General features: G+C 38.0%; 1 protein-coding gene across 17 annotated transcripts in view; it reads right to left on the bottom strand.

The window, feature by feature from the left end:
- LOC145260677 (neuroglobin-1-like) overlaps positions 1-12,278 on the bottom strand; it is a 783,991-nt gene that overhangs the window by 30,343 nt on the left and 741,370 nt on the right. For 2 of the 17 annotated variants that reach the window (XM_080119039.1, XM_080119045.1), the window contains one exon: positions 443-554. The exons of the other annotated variants lie outside the window; for them this stretch is intronic. The gene's annotated coding sequence lies outside the window, so the exon portion shown is untranslated. The remainder of the gene's footprint in view (positions 1-442; positions 555-12,278) is intronic. 17 annotated transcript variants of the gene reach the window in all.

Genomic DNA, 12,278 nt, shown 5'->3' with positions numbered 1-12,278 from the left:
ACCCTTATCCTTGAGTGGCCTCTGGGCCTTGATAATGTGGTGATGCCTATGTAAAAAACAAAAACAAAAAAAAAAAACAGAAATCTCCGAGTAACACCTTAAGTAACAGAGATAACTCCAGACGGAAGTCGATCTTCCATTGTCGAATTCGCGTACGACTTCCTACCAGCCAACGTGAATAATTTGCGAATATATAGATACTGTTTAGCAAAAAAAAAAAATTGTCCTTTCAAAAAACAAATACTGCATTATTTCGTGTCTTTCAAAGGTTTTTTTTTAAAAAGATTCAAAGAATAATAAAAGCAACATTTTTTTCAAGTATTTTTTCTTGTTTTTGTTTTTTTTTTCAAAGAAAATTGCAAGAAAATGTTTTTTTAAAAAAGGTTCAATTGTTATTTCTTTTTTTTGTCAAAGAAAATTGTAAAAAAAAAAGTTTCTGTACCTCCAGCCACATACGTCGCTTACGAAGCTTCTCTTTGCAATGTTGCATTTAACGCCACGTGTAATACAATTCTTTTTAGCATCCAATTAATTTCTATTTTGACAACACATATCTAAAAAAAAATAAAACTCCTCAGTCAGGTTTTGGTCTACAGACATGACACTTAATATATAGAGTATTCGAACCCATGCGAAAATTTATATTTGGGTTTTAGCCCGGGAAAATCGGTGCAAAATTGTGAAAGTTAAAAAGAAAAAAAATTGAATTTACCAGGTGAAGTTTGAACGACAGCATTACGAATATGCATGCGTAACGTAATAGCTATCAGTTCATGTTTTAATTTTTAGCCTTGCAGCAGACATATCTTCATAGAACAGGCATTGACGTCAAAGGAAATGTAAATCGCAAACTAAACGTTGGTTTTTATTCTCCTCCATTGTAGTGCACGAGAACTTTTTAAAACTTTTAAAATTATTTATTAGGACCAATATAATCTATAAATCTATAAAAGTGAAATTGTGTGTGTGTGTGTGTTTCCCTACCAAACTACGCTGTCAATTTTCAGTCTACAGACTCGAGATTTGACATAAAGATTTTGAGATTTGGAAAAACCTTCTTAATCGGTTTTTGGCCAGAAATTTGGCTGTCAAGGGGTCAAAGCTCAACGATTTGACTTTCTAAAACTTTACCAAACTCCTCCGCCAATTTTGGGGTTAAACACTTAAAATTTTAGATGTAGGTTACTTGGACATGGCTCAAACTTTTTAATCTGATCTGAGCCCAAAACAATAAATGTTAAGGGGTCAAAATTGGGGTCAAAGTGAAAACAATTTGACCTCTGCGGCCTCTACTAAATTACTCAGCCAATTTTTGGTCTAAATATTTATTCAGACAAACTTTTTAATCGTTTTTTTTTTACCGAAAATTTGGCTGCCAATGGTCAAAGTTCCAAAGATGTTACCTTTGTCGTCTCTAGCAAAACAATTCTCAAATTTTGGGTCTAAACATATGAAATTTTACATAAAGGGTATTCAGACATGCAGCAAGATTTTTCATCAGTTTTTGGGGAAAAATTGGCTGCCAATAGGTCAAAGTTGAAAGAGTTGACCTTTGTAGACTCTACCAAACTCCTCCAACATATTTAGGTCTAAACACTTGAAGTTTCAGATGTAGGTTACCTGGACATGAGTTTTTAATATACATATATATATATATATATATATATATATATATATATATATATATATATATATATATGCACATAAAGTTATGAACAGTACATAGGACCCAAGCAAAGCCGGGCTGAACTGCTAGCATAATAATAAATACGAAACCTGAATTAATCAAAATATATTGAAGCATATTTTACGACCGGGCAATGCCGGGCGGCCTGCTACTCTCCCTCTCTTTTCTCTCTCTCTCTTTTTTTTTCTCTCTCTCTCTTTATATATATATATATATATATATATATATATATATATATATATATATGTATATATATAATTATTTTTAGTACCTACAGACACTAATGTTTCATCCTTCCGGAATCATCAGTGCAAGAAGTAATAATTGCCGCTGGTCGTGGGATTCGAACCCATCAACGAAACAATTTCTGTTTCCATTAGTAAGGAACAAACCACAACGATATTCAAGTGAAATTAAATATTTATAAACGTTATATAAGAATATAGAACATACAAGGTGTAACGGTAAAATATCACCCTAGAAAAGACGACATGATTCCATTTCCGTTTGATGAAAACTGTTTTTCTCTCTTTATTGCAGACTATCTATGAGTTGGCCAGTTGTATACAAATCCCAAGAGCGATAGGAGCCTTCTATCATGTATGAAAGTTACACAATGTTAAACGAACGAGATCGGAGATGTGAACGCTGTACAACTCATGCTCCCTATCGATCCAACAGGACCATTGCCAACACACTCAAAATTCAAATCCGGACGGTTTAACGCTTGATGATATAGCTTAACGAAGTTTTCGGCTACACGTATGGTCTTTGGTGTGGTTTCAAGTGAGGGCCACATTGTGGAACCTCGCATCTTCGAAGTGGGCTTGATAGTCAACACCAAAATTCAAAGAGACTCAGACTTGACTCCAGAAGAAATGATACGACTTTAAAACCTGCTCTTATTGGCCTCCCTCCTCTCCACAACTTAACCCGCTGGACTACTTCATTTGGTCATATGTCGAGAACATCACCAACATGACCTCCCACAACACCAAACGCCGCAATCTGCCGAGTTTTCCCCAAGTTGCTGCCGGCGCTTGTAAAAAAGGCATGCTTCCAGTTCCGGACCAGTTTTAAGAAGGTGATTGCGTCTTAAGGCGGCTACATTGAATAGATGTCAGCTCTACTACATAGTTAAGTTGTTATATTGTCTCTATAATAAAGGGTTGAGTGTTTGTTGCGTCATCTCTAATAATGGATTAGAAGAGATGACGTGTTATATTATATATTTATGTTGTATCATAAAGGGAATCGTGTGTGAATGACATGTATTTTCAGAACCTACCTCTGCTTCTTCGATGTTGGACCATCTGGAATTTCTCGTCCTGGAGGGAGGCTTGATACCTGTTTTTGGATGAAGATTCAATCACTCCAAGACAAGGAATTAGTTCTATAGTTTATTTCACGTTTCCCAGATGTCCTGCAGAAGGTGGAAAGTGAAATCGGCCTGTGTGGGTTCTTCTTCTACACACGTCAACGTTCGTCCCCCGCCCCCAGTGAAGAGGAGGAGACAACGGGAAGCCGTCCGTTGTCTTCTGAGTCTAAATCAAATCTCAACCATTCAGCTAACCTGATCACATGACTCACACGCAATCAAATCAGCTGATCTTTTACTTCCGATCAACGTGTCTACACTATAATTCCACTCCCCCCCCTCTCTCTCTCTCTCTCTCTCTCTCTCTCTCTCTCTCTCTCTCTCTATTCCTTAACAAAGTTACCCGAGTTGATTTTTTTCAATAAAAGTTTCAGAATAAAGCTGTATTAATTTATTCTTATTTCGGACTATTAATCTCATCTCTATTAGTTGTTGTTTTTTTTATCTTTTTATTGTTTTTTTTTGTTTATTCACAACGTTTCGGCCAACTATTCCTCTGGCCTTCATCAGGTGGTAACCGCGACGGATAGGAACTTCGAATCTCCTAACTGCATTCTCAGCCATCACTGTCATCCGTAGTTGTTGTCGTCTCACCACATTTTCACCAATTAACCTCTGGCACGCTTTGGGTGGGATTGAAACCGCTATCTTCAGACAATGCTCATCTGGAACTGTAGAGATTCAACGTCTCTATCAACTGCGCCACGGGCCCCGAAGGGCGATCAAGGTTGGATTCTTTGATCTTATAAATCCACGTTTATTTATTATCTGATCTTCCATAGTCGGGTCCGTACCGATTGGTATATATATATATTATTCCTTAATTGGAATTCATTTTTGAGATGAGCATTATATGTTAATAACAACTAATAAAGATGAGACTAATAGTCCGAAATAAAAATAAATTAATATATAATGCTCATCTAAAAAATGAATTCCAATTAAGGAATCTATATATATAAAAGTGAAAATGTATGTATGTATGTACGCTTTTCCTCGATGTCCACAAAAGGCTTCTTTCAAAGAAGCGCTCGCTCGTTTCACAATTTCTTAAAACGTTTTATATCATCTATAAATTGTAATATCTCACACTTAACCACGGAGCTCGCCTGTCTATTTAATTTTATTGACTTTCAAACGATAATTATTCCACATTTCCCGCATAGGCACGCGTTACATTCGCTTTTCGGTATAAAAAAATCGAACCTCGACTCTAATCACAGGCCCAGAGTCACACTTGCCCGCGCGCCCTCCGGGGCCCGGGTGACATGATCAAAGTGTAGTATCTGTTCCGACAGATACTGCAAGCTATGACTAGCTAGGACTAGCTATGACTAGCAAAGACCAGATGTGGGGGAAACCCCACATGCTTGACCTTTAACCAGCTCCCATTTCCCTCCTCTCGGGAGCTGGTCCCCATTTTCCCTTCCCCCTCCCTGGACTCCTCACATTAAAAATCGGCCTTGTGCCTAATTTGCTCGGTGGGGGAGCAAATAAATACAACAGGCCCAGAGCCACACTTGCCCGCGCGCCCTCCGGGGCCCGGGTGACATGATCAAAGTGTAGTATCTGTTCCGACAGATACTGCAAGCTATGACTAGCTAGGACTAGCTATGACTAGCAAAGACCAGATGTGGGGGCAACCCCACATGCTTGACCTTTAACCAGCTCCCATTTCCCTCCTCTCGGGAGCTGGTCCCCATTTTCCCTTCCCCTTCCCTTGACTCCTCACATTAAAAATTGGCCTTGTGCCTAATTTGCTCGGTGGGGGAGCAAATAAATACAACAGGCCCAGAGCCACACTTGCCCGCGCGCCCTCCGGGGCCCGGGTGACATGATCAAAGTGTAGTATCTGTTCCGACAGATACTGCAAGCTATGACTAGCTAGGACTAGCTATGACTAGCAAAGACCAGATGTGGGGGCAACCCCACATGCTTGACCTTTAACCAGCTCCCATTTCCCTCCTCTCGGGAGCTGGCCCCCTTTTTTTCCCTTCCCCCTCCCTTGACTCCTCACATTAAAAATTGGCCTTGTGCCTAATTTGCTCGGTGGGGGAGCAAATAAATACAACAGGCCCAGAGCCAGTTTGGTCAATGTCGACTTCGTCATATCAGACTGTAGCTTTCATTTCGCTCCTCCTAATAAACAGGGAGCGGCTTTTTAAAAACAAACAAACCGATTTATTCAAAACTGTCCCGCACAAAATCGTAACTGCTGAATACCTATCGCCGTCACGTCAATCAAAAACGCGCACCTGTTTGTTTTCAAACACTTTACTATTTTCCAACTGTGCGTCGTCAACACTTCAGGTTTTTTTCACATACCCTGAAAAACACCCGGGCAACGCCGGGTACCCCTCGCTAGTAATATATAAATAAAGCTGTAGTTTTGTTTTCTTTAGGGCAACAACTTTATCGTTCTACCTTGTATTTATAGTTTACTTGTTTGCTCTCTCAAGGTGGGGGGGAGGCTTTCGTAACGGAAGCAAACTTTCATTGCAAGCGAAAAGGCAGCCATTATAAGATTGTTCCATTAATTCCATCAGTCAGAAATACGCTTCATGGAAAGAAAATTCCTTTCGCTTTCGACAAGAAGAATCGAATTATTTACGGAAACTAACACAAAATCGATTTATCTTTTTTTTCAAGAAATTTAACGATAATACTTTAGTATATAAAAGCTTTCGTTTTAGGTAAAAGTAAAAAAGGTGATTTTTTTCGATCGAATTTCTCGACTCTTAAATAGCAAAGAACGCGAGGCAGCCATTTTTCCTATTCCTTTTTCTTAGAAGTCGTTAAGATCTTTTGTGTTCTTTCAGAAGTTGTCCCTGAAATTGCATTGAAATGAAAAGCGTCAAAAAGGCGGGGGGGAGTAATTCAAGTTAGACCGCCCTGAAAGTAGGTTAATGACTTTACAATCTTATTAAAAGTTCCTTCGTATCGCGATGAACGAACGTATTTCAATCACAACTTTTGCATTGCAATCGTAAAGTGACGGATTCATCTTTCAATCGACTTCCGCTATTCACTTCCGCCTTAATTATTCACATTTTATCCTGTGATTTAATTTCCGGTCAATTGTTTAAATTCCGGTCGTGGTATCTGAATGTCGATTTAAATTATAGGCTTCACTTTCTTCAAATTGTAACATTAATTAGCAATAATATGACTTTTTTTTTCACAAGGGCATAACCACTCATCAAGGCTTGAATACTATTCAAGGACAAATCAAATGTCGCTAATGAGCGACAGGTGGTTGATGAGACGAAACCACAATTGTCGGTTGTGGTGGAAAATAGGAAGAACTTGATAATTTAAGAGAATAGCTCAACAAGAACTTGTTTACGTGGAACTTTAAAACGACCATGTCGCAGATAGCTGGGAAGCAGCCTTGCGGCTTGTGAGTCAACTATTCCTCTGGAATGGATTGTGGGCAGTAAAAGAAAATAAATTTTGTTCATGGAATTTGCGTTTAGTTTTTAAAGTTAAGTGCAGATATTGAATGCAAAAGACCGAAAGTCAGAAGGCATGTTTGTTGTTGAATGTATATATAATTTTCTTATTGTTTGTTGTGTTGTTGAATGTATATATAATTTTCTTATTGTTTTACTTTTCTTATCACTTTGTTTTTCCTGGGGATGGGGTATTTTACCGGATGACAAACGTTCTCCCATTAGTTTAGTTACTTCAATCGGGAGGTCTTTTTAAGAATCTAACCGTCCCTTTAAGTGCTATTGTTTGTATTTCTCCTGCACTTGGTTCACTGGGTATATTCGCCAGATAGTTTTTTAAGATTCTTTTTTTATTAGCCCGGTTACTACTATAAAGACTGGTATGATTGATACCTTCTTTTTTTAGTACATGGTAGTCACCACTTATCAAGGCTCGGAAGCCACTCGGGGATAAGGGTTATTGTGTGTACCGTAATCAATAGGATAATATCGTAGTAATCGTTAGTAACGGAGATCTGATAAAGTGTCTTACTTAAGGGGGCGCTTTATCAGGAATTTGTTTATGTTGGACTTGAAGACATCCAATTTGTAGTCAGGTGTGAAACAGGCAAACGGAAGAGAGTTCTTCTTAAGATTCCAGTTTCTTTTCATGTCGTACATAAGACTTTGGTATTTTGTTATTTTCTCCCTTGCTGATTTGTTAAGGCCAGCATCATTAGGGACGTTTACTTCAACTAGGGTTGCTACTTTCTCCCTCTTGTCCCATACCACTACATCAGGCTTAATAGACCTGTTTTCTAGGTATGTAGCTGTAGGAATTTCGTAGTCATAATGGATGGTGTATGACTTATTTCAAACTGTTGTTTCTGGTAAACATGTTCACAAGATTTGCTAGTACATGGGATATTTAGGTTTTTATAGCTTGCACTTTCTAATGATTTGCTAAAATGATATATACACCTGACAATTCTTTTGTCGTCATTCTCAAAATCAACACAGGGACGAATTTATCAACATATAAAGTTTTATTTACAATTAAGCTTTTTGTTCATCGACAAAGAGAGATAGAGAGAAACGTTTAGTGTAGGGGTTGGTTGGTATGTGGCTCGATGACGGATAGATGTCAAGATGCCAATCACGCTTGCCGCTGTGTCTGCTATCTTCTGTTGTTTATTTTTCTTTTATGCCACATCAATCGACATTCCTAGAAATGTAAATATTAAGATATTACATTCTTCTTTTCTAATTTGCATTGCGCAATTCATAACCCCTGACACTGAGTTGTTAACAGTTTTCGTGATAATTACAATTCTGGTCATTTTTATGGGACATGAGAATGCAGATCAAAATCCACCTGAAATTTACATGTGTGCACACCTCTGCTTCCAAATGTGAATAGCCACGGTTCAGTATCCAACAATTCTATCTTTCTACATGTCCATGGGTAAAAATCCAGAAAGCTCTTCAATGTAAAAACGAAGTGATTGAACCGTCTTTCTATGGAACGAGGAAGTTTCTAGGGAATATAAAAAATTGTCCATGTATATTTCAGTTGGGGTAGATGATGACGTGTATTCGTTGTAGTTCTTGCAGGACGGTGTCGATGTCCTCTGGCATGCAGCGTCTGGTATTCCCTAAATGGTCACTCGTCTGATACTGATCAGACTCAACGTTGCTTAACTTGTCTCCGTGATTATGTCATATACAGGTAAAAGAAAAAGAAAAAAAAGGAATGAAAAAAAGGAAAATAAAAATAAAAAAGAAAGAAAAATAACAACGTTATTTTATTTAACGCCTCTCGACGAGGTGAGACAAATTATCACGTGTGGATTTGATGAAAGTGTTCCTATGCAACGAACTTGGCGCACGCAGGTTTCCAGTTCGTGTCGTTAACAACTTTGCTACCGTCATCGCCACAACGCCAATAGCAGATTTCAAACCGAAAAACGGCCTCTCTAAACCCAATAAAATATACAATATAACAACATTCAACTGCAGAACTCTGAAACAACTGTGAACAGAGGTGGAGCTTGACAGATTGATAAATAACTATACCATCGACCTCACACACACACAAGAACACCGTGTTTCGCTTAATGACACCGAAACTCCTCGGCCTAACGTTCACAGGGAACATGAGTTTAAACAGATACATTGAGAGCATTGCCAGGGCCGCTGCGAGGAAAGTGGGTATTTATTTGCTTCTTCACACAAGCAAAATATGACACAAGGTCGTTTTTAATGTGGAGTGGAAGGAGGAGGGAAAGGGGAGACCAGCTCCTCCAAGGGGAGGGAAGGGAGAGCTAGTACTGCTGTCATGGTATATAGGGTTGTCCCTACATGGATCAATAACTAATTGCCACAAGTGCAATGGTCTTAAAATGCAGCATCTGCCGGAACAGATATTACACTTTGATCTGGGCCTGAAGGCCACAAAAGGTCCCTCCTGCGGAGAAGAAGGCGAGCTCTCTCTATCGTGCTAGAAAACTACCTACCCCTGAAAGTATCCTATACATCTATAAGGCCACCATCCGGCCATGTATGGAGTACTGTTGTCAAATTTAAACTGGTACATCTGCTACTAGCTTCTCCCTCCTGGATAGGGTTTAAAAATAAAAAGAGTCGCCAACCTGATAGATCCTGAACTGTAATCTAAGCTTCAGCCTCTGTTCCACCGACGAAATGTTCCATCCCTCTGCCTGTTCTACAAATATTTTAACGGTGAATGCTCTAACGCACTTGTTGTACTCCTTCGACGTAAATACTCCCGACAAACCGGACAAGCAGCTAAATCCCACCCATTCACTGTAGAAATCCCTACATGTAAGAAAGCTTTCTAATCCAATAGTTTATTCCCCAGAACTGTTAGACTTTGGAACTCCCTTCCGGGATTCTGCTTTCCCAACTGTACTGACATGCAGAAGTTCAAGTGTAATGTGAACAGACATCTTGCTGCTCATCTCCCTTCATAATATCCCTGCAACTTATGTCCCCGATAGTAGCCTCCCCCCTCCCCCCTCTTCAAAGTGGCACTATGCCCTGTTTGGGGTGAAAATTGAATTAAAGAAAAATGTTGAAATAATTATCCTCAGTCTTTAATAAGCAGTCCTATTTACTTTATATGCAATGCGAAACGATGATAGAGTCTCATCGCCATTATGATTAACTCGAAGTTACTATTAGGTTGATGAGAAAGTTCTTGCGGAATTTTTATTTTTGATTCCAAACTATGTATTTTCAAATAACGAAAACTTATAGAGTTAATGTTCTATCGATTTTTATATATTATGAAGTTGCGATTATAAAACTAATAAAAATATATCCATATAACTTGGTTTCATTAGCTTGAATCGAAACCGAAACCAAAACTTATGAAAAAAAATATATGAATATACAAATAACTTGAGTTCCTTCAGCTATAATCGAAACCGAAACCAAAACTTATGAAGAATGGTTGCTAAAATTATTTATAAAAAAAGATAGATTACTGGGGTGCCATCAGTTATAATCCAAACCGAAACCAAAACTTATGAAGAATGGTTGCTAAAATTATTTATAAAAAAAGATAGATTACTGGGGTGCCATCAGTTATAATCCAAACCGAAACCAAAACTTATGAAGAATGGTTGCTAAAATTATTTATAAAAAAAGATAGATTACTGGGGTGCCATCAGTTATAATCCAAACCGAAACCAAAACTTATGAAGAATGGTTGCTAAAATTATTTATAAAAAAGATAGATTACTGGGGTGCCATCAGCTATAATCGAAACCGAAACCAAAACTTATGAAGAATTCTTGGTGACATAATTACAAGAAATGGAAGTCCATAACAATTAACAGTCACTCAGATGTAAGCGTGACACAGAAAGTAAATAAAACACGTTATCTTATTAATATGAAATTAATAGTTATATTAAATTAATATTAATATTAAATTATTATTTATTTATTTATTTTTAATTTTTTCTTCTGTTAGTTCACCCTAAACGTCGACACTAGGTCGTAAGAGGCTACTATTTTGGATCAGATTTGCAGGGATAATATTTATGGAATTAGGCAGCGGGATGTCTGTTCACATTCTATTTGAACTTCTGCATGTCAGTACAGTCAGTGAAACAGGGGCCTGGAAAGGAATTCCAAAGTCTAGTAGTTCGAGGGTAAAAGCTATTCGAGTAAAATGCTTAACGGTATTAAGGATCTCTACAGTGTAGGGGTGGGATTTTGCTGCATGTCTGGTTTGTCGGGGTTATTTACGTTGAGGGGGGTACCAGTGCTTTGAGTTCGTCGGAGCATATTCCATTAAATTGCTTGTAAAACAGGCACAGGGATGCCACATTTCGGCGATGGGACAGAGGTTGGAGTTTGGCCGACAGTGCGGGACCTATTAGGTTGGCGATTCTTTTTTTTTTTTTAACCCTATCTTGGAGCGAGAGACTGTTAGCAGATGCGCCAGCCCAGATGTGGCAACACTATTCCATGCATGAGTGAATAGTGGGTCTGTAGAGATACAGGATGCTCTCACATGTTAACATTACAAAACGTTTTTATCTCCTAAGAATTTGAATCGCAGTATTTTGTATCTTAATTCCGAAATTGCGTGACTAAAAGACCTCGTCTAAGTAACAGCAGCAGCAGCAGCAGCAGCAACAACAACAACAACAACAACAAAACAACGCCATTTTTAACGGTGAAGTTATGGCAGCTTTTAAACTAATCGACGTTGATTACGAGGTATGAAAACTGTTTTTTTTTGTTTTCTTTTTGACAGGAGAGTTCTATAAAATGTGTCGCATTCCGAGATTAAATCTGGGAAGACATGAAAAGACTTGAGCACTAAGCTGACCAGTCGTCGAAGATGCAGTTCCTGTAATCAACACTTTGAATCCGGGATAATCAGCACAGATTTCGATGGAATATTAAAAAAACAGAAGAACCATAAAAAAGTCATCGATTTTCTTGAGCGTGAGATTTCTTTTTAGAGTGATCTTTTTTTTCTTCTTCTTCTTTTTTTCTGTCGTTATTTCGTTTGATAAATAAATCGCGCTGTTAGTGCAGTCAGTATTAGTGCAACAAACACAACGTTGCCCAGTAAAAGACAAATTAAGAGTACGGATTATCTAGTTATAGTCGCGAATAACACCTTTATCTTGACTTTTTTTTTTTTTACTAAGAACAAATTCATTAGTTAGTTTAGATTCCACAGAGAGAGAGAGAGAGAGAGAGAGAGAGAGAGAGAGACAGAGAGAGAGACAGAGAGAGAGAGAGAGAGAGAGAGAGAGAGAGAGAGAGAGAGAGTGAGGTATTGTGATAAATGTTGCCAGTCAAGAGTTAGTCGCCAAAGACTCCATATTTACTTTAGTTACAAATACCCTGCAAGACTCTCTTTCCCAGATCTTATAGGGCCTTGTGCCTAAGTTTGTTTACATGTGTAAATTTTTGCTTTTATTTTTTGCTTTTATTTTTTGAATTTTTTCTTAATTTACTTGTAAAATTTTTTCATGCGAAATAAACTATATATGAAGAACAAAGTGTAGTATCTGTTGTATTGATTCAGTGTATATAGAAATGATTTTAGTTAAGAATAAGATAGGCATCTACTTTTTCCACACTTTCGGGAGTCACCACTTATTAAAGCCCGAAGGCCACTCGAGGACAAGAATAAAAAAAAGAGACAAATTAGGAGTACGGATTATCTAGCTATTATCCCGAATAACACCTTTATCTTGGCCTTTTGGCTAGGACCAAAGTATAGTATCTGT

Source organism: Euprymna scolopes, chromosome 36 (assembly GCF_053919585.1).
Source record: "Euprymna scolopes isolate OS-2025 chromosome 36, ASM5391958v1, whole genome shotgun sequence".
Lineage (NCBI taxonomy): Eukaryota > Metazoa > Mollusca > Cephalopoda > Sepiida > Sepiolidae > Euprymna > Euprymna scolopes.
This window is presented reverse-complemented; position numbering and strand designations above follow the sequence as displayed.